This window comes from Gouania willdenowi, unplaced genomic scaffold (assembly GCF_900634775.1).
Source record: "Gouania willdenowi unplaced genomic scaffold, fGouWil2.1 scaffold_50_arrow_ctg1, whole genome shotgun sequence".
NCBI classification, from domain to species: Eukaryota; Metazoa; Chordata; class Actinopteri; order Blenniiformes; family Gobiesocidae; genus Gouania; species Gouania willdenowi.
The window spans coordinates 13701-31130 of record NW_021145214.1 but is presented as its reverse complement, the minus strand read 5'-3'; positions in this window follow the sequence as shown (position 1 = coordinate 31130).

Genomic DNA, 17430 nt, shown 5'->3' with positions numbered 1-17430 from the left:
TGTCATACCAAATGTGCCATGTGGGTAACAACATAAAACAACAATAGGTAGAAACTTTAACTTGCACTGAAGAAGGTGGCTGGTCGTAACAGTTGGGTGTAGAAATGTAATGAATAGCTTTACTTCTTTGAAAATGTACTTATAAACAGATTTAGAAACATAATCACAAAAGTATAAATACCCATAAAAGCAACTCAATTACAGTAACATGAGTAATTGTAATCCATTACTTTCACCTCTGCTTACTGTATATTAATTCCAGTAGAACGTGCACCAGTAGAGGTGCAGGTGTTGAAAACTCTGACTCTTTAACCCAGCACATAGAGCTTCTTGTTGTGAGGCACAAGCCATAACCACTCTATCATAAAATGTTAAAAATGCTCTAAAATGCTGTGGAATTTCCAATTTTCAATTCAATATTCAAACACCACAGCAGCAGGACAAAGAATTCACTATTTTCCACAAACTAAAGTCAATGCAGTGTTTCCCTGATGTTAGGCTGATCATATTTTGATTTCCAGAGAACACTTGGTACTCAAGGTTTTTTCAAATAAAATAAAGAAAAAAAAAAATCTAAACAAATTACAATCTCTTCATAACTAAAAAAATAAATAAATACATAGAGTTGCTGGTCATAGAATTAGATTATGAACAGGAAGATGTTATATTATCAGCATTTCTAAACACATTAATGTGTGCATTAAAGCAGGGATTCTCAACTGGTGGGTCGGGACCCAAAAGTGGGTCACAGACCTGTACTGGTTGGGTCACAGACAGCTGGTCAAAACTAAATTCATACTTAACATCTCACATGTTGGACTTTCTTTTATTTTGAAAAAAACTTTTCTTTTGACAGGCATGCTGTGAAATGCATGTTACACAGGAAAATACAGAGATTTATGTTTTAAAAAAGATTATATACGTGTGTTTTCAACAGCCTAATTGAGAAAAAAATAATTTGTGGTTGAATTCTAAAAAAAAACTGGGTCACAATTTAATGAGCGTGGTAATATGTGGGTCCCAGGGTGAGACCAGTTGAGAACCCCTGCATTAAAGCATGTTAGTGGATTATCCCCTGCTAAACTACTACATTTTTTTTTTGACACTATAGATCACTATATTCTACTAGAGAGATTAGAGAAATTACTTGGAATCACAGGGACTGCCCTAAACTGGTTTAAGTCCTACCTATCTGATAGGTACCAGTTTGTACACGTGAATAATAAGTCTTCTGAGTACATTAAAGTAAGCTACGGGGTTCCTCAGGGCTCTGTGCTAGGTCCAATCCTCTTCTGTATCTATATGATCCCCCTTGGTAATGTTATGAGAAAATACTCTGTTAACTTTCACTGCTATGCTGATGATACCCAACTGTATGTATCAATGAAGCCAGGTGAGACAAATCAGCTATCTAAACTTGAGGCCTGTCTAAAGGACATTAGGGCCTGGATGGACCAAAATTTTCTTCTTCTCAACTCAGACAAGACTGAGGTCATTGTACTGGGCCCACGACACCTTAGAGAAACCTATGCTAGCCTAACTGCCCTAGATGGCATTACTCTGGCACAAAGCACAACTGTTAGAAACCTTGGGGTTCTATTTGATCAGGACTTATCCTTCAACTCTCACATAAAACAAACTTCAAGAACTGCCTTCTTTCATCTCCGTAACATTGCTAAAATCAGATCTATCCTGTCTCAGGGCGACGCCGAAAAGCTAGTCCATGCTTTTGTTACCTCTAGACTGGATTATTGTAATTCTCTTTTAGCAGGCTGCCCGAGCAAGTCGCTTAAGACACTTCAGCTGGTTCAAAATGCTGCAGCACGTGTACTGACTAAAACTAGGAGAAGAGATCAAATTACTCCTGTATTAGCCTCTCTGCATTGGCTTCCCATAAAATATAGAATAGAATTCAAGATTCTTCTTCTCACTTATAAAGCCCTAAATGGACAGGCACCAGTCTATCTCAAGGAGCATGTAGTGCCATACAATCCCCCCAGAACACTACGCTCTCAAAATGCTGGACTACTCGTTGTTCCATTTGTCTCTAAAAGTAGTATAGGAGGAAGAGCTTTCAGTTATCAGGCCCCACTTCTCTGGAACCATCTACCAACCACGGTTCGGGGGGCAGACACCCTCTCTACCTTTAAGGTTAGGCTCAAAACATTCCTCTTTGGTAAAGCTTTTAGTTAGGAACCAGCTCATAGCTCATAATTGAGATGCAATAGGCATAGACTGCCGGGGGGGGGGGGGGGGTCTGGCATGCTCGGTTGGAGAGAGGTTGGAGAGGGCGTTAAGAGAGAGGTCATTTAGGTTAGAGAGGGACCGGAGAGGGTCCCATTCCTCTCTCAAACACTCCCTCTATGTCTGCTTCTTCCCTTGTGTGTTTGCTCCTGTACTCCTTCTGGCTTTTGTCTTGCAGGTCCGTGGGATCCTTAGTGTGGAGTTACAGAGTCTCAGCGGCTCTGTCTCCACCCTCTCCTCTGCACACACCCAACACAGCATAACGTGGATGGCTGTTCATCATAGGAATGGGATCCACACAAGGTTCCTGCTGCTTAACAGAAGGTTTTCCTTGCCGCCATGATGAATTCATGTTGGGTGTGGGATACATATGTATGTGTATATACGTATATATGCCTATGTGTGTATCCATAAAATGAAGAGTCCGTCCTTAAGACTGCTCTACTGTAAAGTGTCTTGAGATACCATTGGTTATGACTTGGCGCTATACAAATAAAGATTGATTGATTGATTGATTATTTTTGGTTTTTTTTTGTATTTTCATTTTTTATTACTATTATAATCACTTTTTTAAATTGTGAGATACACTGCTGTTGTTTTCATGTAAAAAAAAAAAAAAAAATCAAGAGATTAGAAAATTAAGAGATCATTAGCAGATACACAGCGTTTACTTAGCACAGTTTTATACCCACATAGGCTACATATCTTTTTATCAAATAAGCTTAATAAGCTAAGTGTTTAAATATGATCGCTGACAGATTTTTTATTATAATACTTTTTTTTCTTTTAATTTGCTCTTGCTGACTCTGCATAACTATTTTTCTCCTCTCTGGTTCGGTTGGGAAGCCAAACAATTTCACTCCTTTTTGGGAACAAGAGGAGCATCATCATACAGCACAGCAAACTGTATGAGTTATTAATGTTTCTGACTTTGTCAGGCATTTATTTAATGAATTTATCTTGGTACATAAGCGCATAGTAAAAAATCAAATGTCTATTTTTATATATGTATGAACACAATAAATATGTTTTCATTGTGTCCTGTCTGGATGTGGTGTTTTTTTAATGACCTCTTTTAATGAAAATTCAAAGCAATACATCCTGTATACAAAACATATTAACACATTTTTTAACCAAATTAATGTTGGTCTTAACAGGTAAGCTGTTTACACTATTATTAATACAAATTTATGTTAGGAAAATAAAAATTGGGAAACTACCTAAACATATTGTATATACACATACATATGACTACGTACTGTATACTTATCGTCAATCAATGCAGTTATTGATGACAATTTACCGAAAATCCAAGTTATGTCACGAGGAATCAATGGATTTGAATGGCCCGCCACTAACTTCAGGGAACAAATTCAGTCTTACATGAATCACGTGACAGTCAAGCATTTTGGACTTTGTTGTCGCAACTCTCTCTCTATACGACTCTGGGCTACACAATCATGGAGAAGACTGCTGACCTGACAGTTTGTCCAAAAGACCACCATTGACACCTTGTTCAAGGAGGGCAAGACACAAAAGGTCATGGCTAAAGAGGCTGTCTGTTCACAGAGCTCTGTGTCCAAGCACATTAATAGAGAGGCGAAGGGAAGGAAAAGATGTGGTAGAAAAAAGTGTACAAACAATAGAGATAACCAGGCCCTGGAGAGGATTGTGAAACAAAACCCATCACAAATGTGGGGGAGATTCACTAAGAGTGGACTGCAGCTGGAGTCAGTGCTTCAAGAACCACCACACACAGACGTATGCAAGACATGAGTTTCAGCTGTTACATTCCATGTGTCAAACCACTCTTGAACAAGAGACAGCGTCAGAAGCGTCTCACCTGGGCTAAAGACAAAAAGGACTGGACTGCATTTTGCATGTCCTTTGGAAATCAAGGTCCCAGAGTCTGGAGGAAGAGAGGAGAGGCACAGAATCCATGTTGCTGGAGGTCGAGTGTAAGGTTTCCACAGTCAGTGATGGTTTGGGGTGACATATCATGTGCTGGTGTTGTTCCACTGTGTTTCCTTAGGTCCAAGGTCAACGCAGCTTTTTACCAGGAAGTTTTAGAGCACTTTATGCTTCCTGCTGCTGACCAACTTTATGGAGATGCACATTTCATTTTCCAACTGGACTTGGCACCTGCACACAGTGCCAAAGCTACCAGTACCTGGTTTAAGGACCATGGTATTCCTGTTTTTGATTGGTCAGCAAACTCACCTGAACTTTACCCAATAGAAAATCTATGGGGGATTGTGAAGAGGAAGATGTGAGACGTCAGACCAACAATGCAGAAGAGCTGAAGGCCACTATCAGAGCAACCTGGGCTTTCATAACACCTGAACAGTGCCACAGACTGATTGACTCCATGCCACGCCTCTTTGCTGCAGTAATTCAGGCAAAAGGAGCCCAAACTAAGTATTGAGTGCTGTACAAGCTCATACTTTTCAGTATCTGTCTTAAGTAATATTCTAATTTTCTGAGTTTCTGAATTTGGGATTTTCATTAGTTGTCAATTATAATCATCAAAATTAAAAGAAATAAACATTTGAAATATATTAGTCTGTGTGTAATGAATGAATATAATATACAAGTTCCACTTTTTGAATGGAATTACTGGAATAAATACACTTTTTCATGAATTTCTCATTTTATGACCAGCACCTGTAGATCTGAACTCAGAGGTGGATCAACTTAACCACTTTAACTATGCCTAAAATCTTTGTCCTTGAATATAAATTAAAAAAAAACCTAAAAACTGATAGTTTGTGTCTCTGTCGACCAATGTTGGCTTTCTGAACTTTATTCTGTTCTTTGCCTGTGGAGACACAGAGGTGATGGAAACTATTCAGTCATTTCATAGTTTTCTAATGAACTGAATGTGTTCCAGTCTTGTGGATGGACTTGTCCATTGTCCATGTACTTGAAGAAAACATGTCATTTCATAAAACAAAAGGTCCTTGGAGTTTACAAGCTCTTAGATCAGTGATCCCCAAGATTTTGCAGCATCTGGATGAGCCAGTGCTGGAAGAGATCCATGCCTTGTTTAACTACATTTGGGAAGCTGGATCGATGCCAAGGGTGTGGAAACATGCTGTAGTAATTCTAATCTTGAAGCCGGGAAAGGATCCCTCTTCTCCGTCGTCGTATAGACCTATTGCATTGACTTCAGTGCTATGTAAGGTGATGGAGAGGATGGTCACTAATAGACTTGTGTATTTTTTAGAAAGAACTGGTTATTTTGTGAATTATCAAAACGGATTTAGCTTTGGAAGAAATACCATGGACTCGGTTGCAGTATTGGATCAGGATATCCGAAGGGCAGTGGTTAATAAGGAGGCCGTGGTGGCAGTTTTCCTCGATATAGAAAAGGCTTATGACAGTATGTGGCGGGAGGGTTTGCTGATGCTGGCATTAGGGGAAGAATGTTTGTATGGATTAAAGAGTTCCTTAATGGTAGAACAATACAGGTAAGAGTAAAAAATCAACTTTCAAAAATCGTTAGTATTTTGAATGGTACGCCTCAAGGATCTGTAATTAGCCCTGTTTTATTTAATGTAATGATTAATGGTATTTTTCAGGGTGTTAATCCAGGTTTTGGAAAATCCCTGTTTGCAGACGATGGCGCTATTTGGCATAGGGGTAAAAATACAGAACACTTAATCAAGCAAACTCAGGTAGCCCTGGATCAAGTAGTACACTGGGCAAAAATGTGGGGTTTTAGGATTTCAGCATCTAAAAGTAAGTACATGATCTTTGGCCTGAAAAAGAAAATTCCACAAATGACTTTGTATTTATATGGAAACCAGTTAGAAAAGGTAAAAGTGTTTAAATTTCTCGGAATGTGGATGGATGAGAGGCTAACATGGAATACGCATATTGAAAAGACTGTTGGTAAGTGTGAAAAAGTTGTAAATGTACTTCGTAATTTGGCTGGCAGTGACTGGGGAACATAGGTCAACTCTGATTATGATTTATAGAGCAATGATAAGATCTGCATTGGACTATGGGAGTTTTGTATTTGGGGCTGCAGCAAAAACTGTGTTACAAAAGCTGGGCAGAGTTCAAGCAAAAGCCTTAAGAGTGTGCAGTGGAGCTTTTAGAACCACACCCATACCTGCACTGTTGGTTGAAATGGGGGAAACATCTTTAAAAATTAGAAGGCAGAAGCTGGGGCTCCAGTACTGGACTAGACTAGCAGGACTGCAGCATAAATCTGCGGCCAACTGCCTCTTGGAGGATTGTTGGGAGTTTGCAAAAAGGGAGGGAAAAGCGCATTTTTTGAGACATATTTGTCAGCTGGCTGGTAACGTGGGTTTGGAGAACGGGAGTGTTGCTGAGTTAATGTGGTCCCCTGTCCCATTCTGGCTTTTGCCAGAGCCGGACGTTCAATTGGGCATGTTGGGGATGGATAAGAGTTTTGTTTGTGGCCAAGTAAATGAATTTGTGGCTCTAAATAAAGAAACGGCTTGTCACATTTTTACAGATGGGTCTAAGGATCTGACATCAGGAAAAGCAGGTCTTGGAGTCTACATTATGAATAATGAAACTGGGAAAAGTATGCGTGTATGTGATTATGTATCTGTGTTCACGACTGAGTTGTTAGCCATTAGGTGGGCTTTAGATTGGATTGAACGAAATAAACCTGAGATGTCGTATATATATTCGGATTCCATGGCTGCCTTACAGGCAATTTCTGACCATCCCTCCGGGGCTAGGATAGATACTGTGGTAGAGATTTTGTGTTGCCTTCACCGGATAGAGTTGATGGGGTCTAGTATTGTTTTTTCCTGGATCCCATCTCATGCAGGTATTGTGGGGAATGAAGCTGCTGATAGGCTAGCAAAGAAGGCTCTTCTCGAGACGGAAATTGAATATGTGGTCCGATTGGGGAAGGCTGAGTGTGTCAATGTTTTCAAAGCTACTGTGTATCAGCAATGGCAAAGGGAGTGGGTGAATGAGTCTAGAGGGAGGCATTATTTTAAGTGTCAACCTTGTGTGCAGGGCAATAGACTCCTGTGGGCAACTTGCCGATCAAATCAAGTTAAGATAACCAGATTAAGACTGGGGCATTGTGGACTAGCTGCATATTTAAATCGAATAGGCAAACATCCGGATGGATTATGTCAGTGTGGTCAACTTGAGACTATTTCCCATGTTCTATTGGCCTGTAGATGTTATTCTGTTGAAAGGGGAACGTTATTTAAAGAACTTTCAACTCTTGGGCTGACAGTGTTTTCAATAAAGTCAATATTTGCACCAAGAACAGAGTCGATTTTAATAGATAAGGCAGTCGTGAGGTATCTCCAATCTTCCAACCTCTATTTGAGAATCTAAAATGGAGTGACTCTAAGTGAACAGAAGAGGGCAGCATTACGCTTCTTTTAGTGTATAGCCTGCCGGAAACCATTAGAAGAAGAAGAAGAAGATAATTTAGACCGAAACACGGAGCTCTCTGAATAGATCATTTGAAACCATCAGCCACTGGTGAGTCTTTTGCAGACACGTTTCCCAACCCGTTCAATTCTCCATCTGGAAAAATGTGGATTTTCTGTGGTGCCGTGCATGGAAGCTAAGCTCTGACCACTCGGTTCAAAGGTAAAAAACGATTTTTGTTTTTTATAAAACAAACAGCCGAATTGTAGATAATACTTTAATTTACTTACTCACTCATGTAGTTTGGAGCTTTACGTTTTGTTTTGCGCAGTTTTGTTGTTTTTCTGATTGGCGCTACAATCAGAAATTATACTAAATGAGTAAAATAAAACAAACAACTAAACAATATTTATACAAAAAGTACACAAATTGACTCCAGAATCACTCTATAATGACAACCAAAAACACTTACACAAAAAAATGCACAAAAAGACAACTGAAAGATAAAAAAAAACACTCAAAATGACTCCAAAAAACATACATTACAGAAAAATACACCAAACAACAAAAACGTAAAAATGACTCAATACACAAAACTAAATATTTATACAAAAAATACACAAAATGACAACAGAATCACACTCCAATGGCAACAAAAAACTATAATTATACAAAAACACAACACATTTTATTAAAGTAGGTTTTCCTGTTAATACAATATTTTTTGCAAGTGAAGGACCAATATTTACAAAAAAAATTGTTAAAACCATTTGCTATGTCTATGGGATTATTATAATCTCTGATGCCATCAGAAAACTGTGGTGTATACTTCTAGTTGTTTGTTTTTTGTTTAATAATTCATTTATGACATTCCATGTTTTTACTTGAATTTACCAGTTTTTCAGAAAAATATTTTCTCTTGGCAACATTGAGAATTTTAATGAATTTATTTTTATATTTTGTATAGTATGAAATATTTAAAGGCGCAGGACTAGTGAAAGACTTTTTATACAACTTATTCTTGGTAATAGAGGATTTTTGTAAACCAGGCGTAAACCATGGCTCAGACATTTTCCTTTGTTTATTTTTACTTTGTACATAAGGAAATGATTTATCAAACAAGGATGAAAATACATTCATAAATGCGTGATAAGCCATCTCGGCATCCTGGTGTTTGAAAACCTCATCCCATGTTGAATGAGCGAGTGCGGTTTTAAAACATTCCTCATTTTTCTGGTTGAATCTACGACGTCTCAAACTGCATTTTATATCAAACTTAGTCCTCAGTTCTGATAAAATACTGATAGTAGGAGATTTTAATATCCATGTTGACAAAGATAGTGATAGCCTGAGCTCAGCCTTTATGTCCCTAATATACTCAGTTGGCTTTTTTCAAACTATTAATGAAGTTACTCATCGTTTAAATCATACTCTTGATCTTGTTCTAACATATGGCCTTGATATTAATGAACTAAAAGTCTACCCTGAAAATCCTCTGCTATCAGATCACTTTTTAATATCTTTTAACATTATCCTAGAGGATCTCGCACTGTGCAATAAAATAGTTACGAGTAGAAATCTGTCCAATAGTGCTGTGGCTAAATTTAAAGAGGCCATTCCTGCTGCCTTAAACTCAGTGCACCATCCAATAAATAACTATGATATTAATTATAGCCCCTCTCAACTGGATCTGCTTGTCGATAGCTCTGCTAGTCTACTAAAATCCACCTTGGACTCAATTGCCCCATTGAGGGAAAAAGCTATTAAACGTCAGAGGAAAGCTCCGTGGTTTAGCTCTGAAACTCACACACTCAAACAAACAACCCGTAAATTAGAGAGAATGTGGCGCTCCAATAAAACAGAGGAGTCACGAATACTCTGGCAAGAAAGCCATAGTAAATACATGACAGCCTTACGACATAGTCGATCTACATACTATTCCTCACTAATTGAAGAAAATAAAAATAATCCGAGGTACCTTTTCAGCACTGTAGCCAGGCTAACACAAAGTCAGAGCTCTATTGAGCCCATGATTCCTCTAGCCCTCAGCTGTGAGGACTTTATGACATTTTTTAACGATAAAATTCATAAGATTAGAGATAAAATTAGCCACTCCCTGCCTTCACCTGGGCCTGCTGTACCATTAAATGTAAATAGGCCTAACCTAAACTGTTTCACACATATAGGACTTCAGGAACTTAACTCTATTATTTCATCCTCCATACCATCGACCTGCCTTTCAGATCTGATCCCAACTAAGCTGTTTAAAGAAGTTGTTCCCCTGGTCTGCCCATCTTTGTTGGAGACAATAAATATATCCCTATCAATAGGCTACGTGCCACAGTCCTTTAAAGTAGCTGTAATCAAACCCCTTCTCAAAAAACCTACTCTTGATTCCAGCACTTTAGCAAACTACAGGCCTATATCTAATCTTCCTTTTATTTCAAAGATTCTTGAGAAAGTTGTGGCGGCTCAGCTCTGTAACTTCCTTCAAAAAACAGCCTGTTCGAGGACTTCCAGTCAGGTTTTAGAGCTCAACACAGCACAGAGACTGCTTTAGTTAAAGTAACTAATGATCTACTCTGGGCTTCAGATGAAGGACGACTCTCAGTGCTGGTTTTATTAGATCTTAGTGCAGCTTTTGACACTATAGATCACTATATTCTACTAGAGAGATTAGAGAAATTACTTGGAATCACAGGGACTGCATTGAACTGGTTTAAGTCCTACCTATCTGATAGGTACCAGTTTGTACACGTGAATAATAGGTCTTCTGTGTACACTAAAGTAAGCTACGGGGTTCCTCAGGGCTCTGTGCTAGGTCCAATCCTCTTCTGTATCTATATGATCCCCCTTGGTAATGTTATGAGAAAATACTCTGTTAACTTTCACTGCTATGCTGATGATACCCAACTGTATGTATCAATGAAGCCAGGTGAGACAAATCAGCTATCTAAACTTGAGGCCTGTCTAAAGGACATTAGGGCCTGGATGGACCAAAATTTTCTTCTTCTCAACTCAGACAAGACTGAGGTCATTGTACTGGGCCCACGACACCTTAGAGAAACCTATGCGAGCCTAACTGCCCTAGATGGCATTACTCTGGCATGAAGCACAACTGTTAGAAACCTTGGGGTTCTATTTGATCAGGATTTATCCTTCAACTCTCACATAAAACAAACTTCAAGAACTGCCTTCTTTCATCTCCGTAACATTGCTAAAATCAGATCTATCCTGTCTCAGGGCGACGCCGAAAAACTAGTCCATGCTTTTGTTACCTCTCGACTGGATTATTGTAATTCTCTTTTAGCAGGCTGCCCGAGCAAGTCGCTTAAGACACTTCAGCTGGTTCAAAATGCTGCAGCACGTGTACTGACTAAAACTAGGAGAAGAGATCACATTACTCCTGTATTAGCCTCTCTGCATTGGCTTCCCATAAAATATAGAATAGAATTCAAGATTCTTCTTCTCACTTATAAAGCCCTAAATGGACAGGCACCAGTCTATCTCAAGGAGCTTGTAGTGCCATACAATCCCCCCAGAACACTACGCTCTCAAAATGCTGGACTACTCGTTGTTCCATTTGTCTCTAAAAGTAGTATAGGAGGAAGAGCTTTCAGTTATCAGGCCCCACTTCTCTGGAACCATCTACCAACCACGGTTCGGGGGGCAGACACCCTCTCTACCTTTAAGGTTAGGCTCAAAACATTCCTCTTTGGTAAAGCTTTTAGTTAGGAACCAGCTCATAGCTCATAGTTAAGATGCAATAGGCATAGACTGCCAGTGGGGGGGTCTGGCATGCTCGGTTGTAGAGAGGTTGGAGAGGGCGTTAAGAGAGAGGTCATTTAGGTTAGAGAGGGACCGGAGAGGGTCCCATTCCTCTCTCAAACACTCCCTCTATGTCTGCTTCTTCCCTTGTGTGTTTGCTCCTGTACTCCTTCTGGCTTTTGTCTTGCAGGTCCGTGGGATCCTTAGTGTGGAGTTACAGAGTCTCAGCGGCTCTGTCTCCACCCTTTCCTCTGCACACACCCAACACAGCATAACGTGGATGGCTGTTCATCATAGGAATGGGATCCACACAAGGTTCCTGCTGCTTAACAGAAAGTTTTCCTTGCCGCCATGATGAATTCATGTTGGGTGTGGGATACATATGTATGTGTATATACGTATATATGCATTTGTGTGTATCCATAAAATGAAGAGTCCGTCCTTAAGACTGCTCTACTGTAAAGTGTCTTGAGATACCATTGGTTATGACTTGGCGCTATACAAATAAAGATTGATTGATTGATTGATTTTGACTTTGTTTGCAACGGATTTGTAAAATACTGAAATACAGGAAGATGATCTGAGATATCAGCAAGCATAACACCTGAAATAATTGGATTTACAAAATAGTTTGTTAATATGTTATCAATTAAGGTTGCAGTTGATTTAGTTTTCCTTGTGGGTTTATGAATAAGTGGATAAAAATAATAGGTAAAAAGTGTATTTAAGAAGTCAACTGAAGAATTTAAATCATGTTTCAAAAGATCAATATTAAAATCCCCAAGGAGGATCCAAGTCTTATTTTTAACATTTATCATCTCCAGTGTAGAGGACAACGCCTCATTAAAAATACCAATATCATTTTCAGGAGGCCGATAAATGCAACCACCAATGATTAAGGTTTGACCCCCAAAACTGCTGCATTTTGGAATTTCTGTAAATGATGTTTCTACCTCAGTTTCAACAAAATGAATACTCAGATCCTCTCTTTCAAAATATTCTAAATCTTCATGTATAAAAACAGAAACTCCACCAACCTTTTTGTGTTTTCTACAGACATGTACTGCATTATATTGGGGTACAGAGTAAAATTGTTCACTATCCTCATTAAGCCATGTTTCAGTCAGAGCAAACACAGATAATTTATGTTCTAAAGTTGATAAGAACTGCATTAATGCGTCAAAATTCTTTGGTAAGCTACGGACATTTAAATGAAAGCTAGAAAAGACATTTTGATTTGATTTACTTTTGAGCAATGAATTAAAGTCAATTTCATTATAATAATTGCATTTATTATTTGGCCTTAAATTGAAACTATTTTTATCTGGATCAATCAGATCATTTTATGATCTGTCCTTGTCGTCAATATCATATGGATTAAAGACTAAGTCACTAACAGAGAAACTTTGTGAAAGTGACATGAAGAGTTAGAAACAATCAAACAACAGTAAATACGTTTAGAATGGAAGGCATTTACACTGGATTTAGGAGGATGTACAACCAGTAGGTCATACTTCAGGAAGGCCATGTTCCCTTTTCTCCTCTCTTCTCTAAGTTGTGAAAGCAGTTCTTTGTGTTTCATGCGAACTTTGTCAGAGAAGTCCTCGTTGATAAAGATGTTTGTGCCTTTCAGGGACTTTGCTCTCTTCAGTATTTCTTGTTTGTCCTTATATTGAAGAAGTTCAATCTTGTCTGATTTATCTTTCATATCATCCAGATCAGCTTGAGAAAACTGGAGGCTTGATTTTAGGTCGTGAATGTCTTTAGTCACACTTTGGACATCTTTGAATAAATTATCCATGTGAGTAAACATGGAGTCCACAATCACTTGAACACATGATCTGAAGCTCTTCCTTTGCTGATCAAGAAATTCTTTATAAAATGTCTTTTGTTGTTCAAGTAGCTCATGAACCATAGACAATGTAACAGAGTCGTTGATGATGTTTGAAATATTGCAGAAGATTCAGGCTAGCTCACAAGGAGCTGGAGCAGGCCTTGTTTTCAAATCTGTGTTTGGCTGGATCCTGGACCTGGTGGATGAGCCTCAGTGCTGCTGCTGCTGCTGCTGCTGCTGCTGCTGCTGCTGCTTGTCATTTTTTGTAGTTCATTGTGGTTTTTTGTTTTTACTTTTTGAGCTTTTGTAGATTTTGTTGGTTTTTAAATGCAGTTCACATTCAACCTGTAAAAACATATGTATATATAATTTAGATTATAGACAACCATTTAGAATAAAAGCATATTTAATTCCTGATTTTAATTATTTATTTCATTTTTGAATGTTTTTTCGGTTTATTTATAACATCAAACTGATGGAAACGTCATTGATGTGTTTTTTTGTCCTGATTGCACGTTTCACTTTTTTGCTTTTTAACCGTCGGCTTTATTATTATTTTATTCTTAATAAAGTTATTCTAGTGACGGGTGATAAAAACTAGCTTTAGCTACAAACACTATGATACTTGCATGTTTTCAGCTGTGTTTGTTCATTGTATCTGTCACTAATAATGAATAACCTTAAATCAATCAATAAATCAATATATTGGATGGTTTCACAGAGTGCTGCTATCTGCTGCCCTCTGGTGGCTGTAGTGATCACAGCAGAATATGAAGCTCAGATACTTTCACATGTTTGATTTCTGCCACAAATTTTTCTTTTACAACATTCATGTTTTCATAAAGTCTAACAATGTGTGAAAAGTGTGTTTTTGTGTATTTATTGTTGTTGAATTAAAGAAAAACATTCAGGTGTGAAAGATAAACTTTGTTCCTTCACAATAAAAGACTCAAAAATGGGTCTCACTCTTTAAATCCTCCTGGTCAGAATCAGAATCAGAATCAACTTTATTGACCAAGAGTGTATGAATACACACGAGGAATTTGTCTTGGTGACCTGTGCTCTCTCAGATAGTGTAACATTAAATAATAACAATCAACTAGAATAAAGAAAAATAAATAAAGAAAGAAGTATAAACATAAATATAAGAGTAGTTAGACTAATATGTGCAAATTAAATAAAATAACAAGATAATAATAATAATAATAATAACAAAATAAAATAGAAATACAATAATAATAATAAGATAATAGTGCAGTAGTGCATTGATGAGTAGTGCAGGTGAACATTTAAATGAAAATATTATGTCCATGAACATTCACAGTGACAGGTTGATCCAGGGTTGTTATGTTTAGTTCCATGGTTATTTCACAGAAACTAAACATAACACAGTCCCAGTTCTGGTCCTGAACCTGGTCTTAATGTTGGTCCTGATATTAGTTCTGGTTCAATTCTAAACCTGATCTAGTTCTAGTCCTCGTCCAGACATAGTTCTGTTCTGGTTCTAGTTTGAATCCTGATCCTGGTTCAGATCCTGATCGTTCATATTCTTTGTCTACATTTATTCCTGATCCTGATCCTGATCCTAGTTCAGGTACGAATTTTAATCCTGGTGCTAATCTTGGTTCTGGTATTAGTTCTGGTCTATGTTCTCATTTTAATCCTAATCCTGGTCCTAGTTTTGGTTCTGATCTTTGTCCACTTTTTATTTCTGATCCTAATCTTGGTCCTGATCCTGGTACAGGTTTTAATCCTGGTCCAGGTCTGAGTCTCTGTTGACCAGGGTTGGGATCAATTATAATTGATAATTAATTGCAATTATGGCATAATTATAATCGCAATTGTAATTTTTAAAATCTGTTGCGTTGTCATAATAGTAATTAAATTGTAATTGAGCTCAGATAATTAACAATGTAATTGTAATTGGCATGAAATTTCTATAAAAATTGTCAATTATAATTTAACATTAAACTCATGTTACAGTTCTACACATATGTAGTTAATAATCATTAAAATATGTTTCATATCAAACTTTCTCACATTTAAAAATATATTTTGAATATATATAAATCTATGGGTATAGTGACACACCATTAACATTAATACCAATATCTTTATTGATTATGAATCCGAACAAGGTAATCAATAGATGAGAAACTAATTTGATTATAAATAATATTTATTAGTGCATTTTACAGCTGATTTAAGACATGGGTCACACTGACCCGTTAGCATTAGAGATGCTAACAAAAAGCTAACACAAGAGAAAGGTTACATTTAATAAGGTTATTTTTTAAAGGATTAGGTGATTAATTGTAATTCAACTTTGGTCATTGAGAATGTAATTGTAATTGACTTTTTTCTTTGTTTGTTTTTTATACAAATTTTATTGACAAATTGCAAGTTTACAAATCAGTAAAACAACATCAGAGGAACAAAGAACAAAGTCAGGGAAAACATCAAAGTAAGAATGAAACAGCATCACAGTGTGTGTCACATGGAGATACAGAAACAGTTGTTCATTTAGAAACAGTTCTTATTAATATAATATCTAAACTCCATTAATAAAAGAACATTTAGACAGTTTCAGTTCATGAATATGGAATTTTGCCAATAATATTATTGGTTATTAAAGCTAAAAATAACATATTTTGGTGTTATTTCTATCATGTTTTTGGTTGTGTTGTAAACATAATCCTTAACCATATTCCAGAATAATAACGTTTATAAATTGGCAGAAGTAAAATAAATGTAAAACCATTTCATTTTAACAAAATGTGCATTCATCACTATTATCGGTATATTTGGAAAGTAACATGTTCCAAAGATGAATGTTATGTAATATTTTAAATTCACATTTGAAATTAACTGTAATTAGAAAAATAGTTAATGTCAATGTCATTGTAATTGAGTTGTAATTGAACATAAAAAAAATGAAGACATAATTGTAATTTTATCTTTTTATTTGACATCCTCAGGTGAGTTGGTAACTGATCTCCTCTGTGACGTCACTGTGGAACCTGATCCTGGCCCCGCCCCCTCCTCCTCTTCCTCCTCCAGTTCAGGGTCTGAGGGTGAAACATGGCGCTGGACTTCCGGACCTGAACGGGACCAGGACATGGAGAAGCACCGGTACCGGAGGATCCAGGTGAGAACACACCTGGACCTGAACCTGAAAGTTTGAACCTTCTACCTACGTCACTGATGTTTACATTCAAAGACATTTGTTCAGCTTTAAATGATGAAAAATGGGTTTTTTAATAAGAAAAAGTTGATCAACGTGTCAGAATTAACATGAAAACCTCTTAAAAATCACGGGATTTGAAGAAAATTAGGTCAGAATTTTTTTTCAAGACGAATGTAACGGGTTCTCAACACGTGGGTCGCGGCCCTGTCCGTACATAGAGTCATGTGGAATTCAGATGGTGAAAACTGGGAACATTTCCAACATTTTTGATGCTTGTTAAACTAATAGACTGACCTAACACAGACGTGTACAGCACGTGTTCTCAATCTCAGGGTCAGGACCCCGTTTAAGGTCGCTCGACACAAGCAGGGGGTCCCCAGATGCCTTAAAAAAAACAAAGAATATTTCTGAACAATTTCAGCCCATTTTTGCTTATTTTTACCTTTTTCTGCAACTCCACCATATTTTAACCTATTTTCATCACTTTTTCTTGCCATATTTTTGTTCCTTTTAATGTATTTTTGCGACATTTCTCCCATTTCTGACACTTCTACATCATATTTTCTTTTCTGCACATTTTTTCTACTTTCCAGACATATTCAGCACTTATTAATCCTTTCAACCACTTTTACACCTAATGTCACATATGTTGACCTATTATTGTCACTTTTAACCTCTTTTCATCATTTTTTTTTTGCCACTTTTAAGGAAATATTGACACTAATAACTCTTTGTACATTTTCTAGTCCGTCTTTGCCCATTTTAATTTGTAACTTTTAATCAATTTCCAAAATATACAAAATGACTTGAAAAAACAGGGATAACGAGCACTGAGCACGTCTTCAATAATAGTGCGTGTGTGCGTGTGCGTGTGCGTGTGCGTGCGTGCGTGCGTGTGTGCGTGTGTGTGTTTGTGTGTGTGTGTCCTGTTCACTCTTGTTGTTCTTTGTCTTGTCACACATGGTCCAGAGTGGTGTTCCATAAAGCGGGTTATGTTCAAACTCTGAGTATGTTACCATGG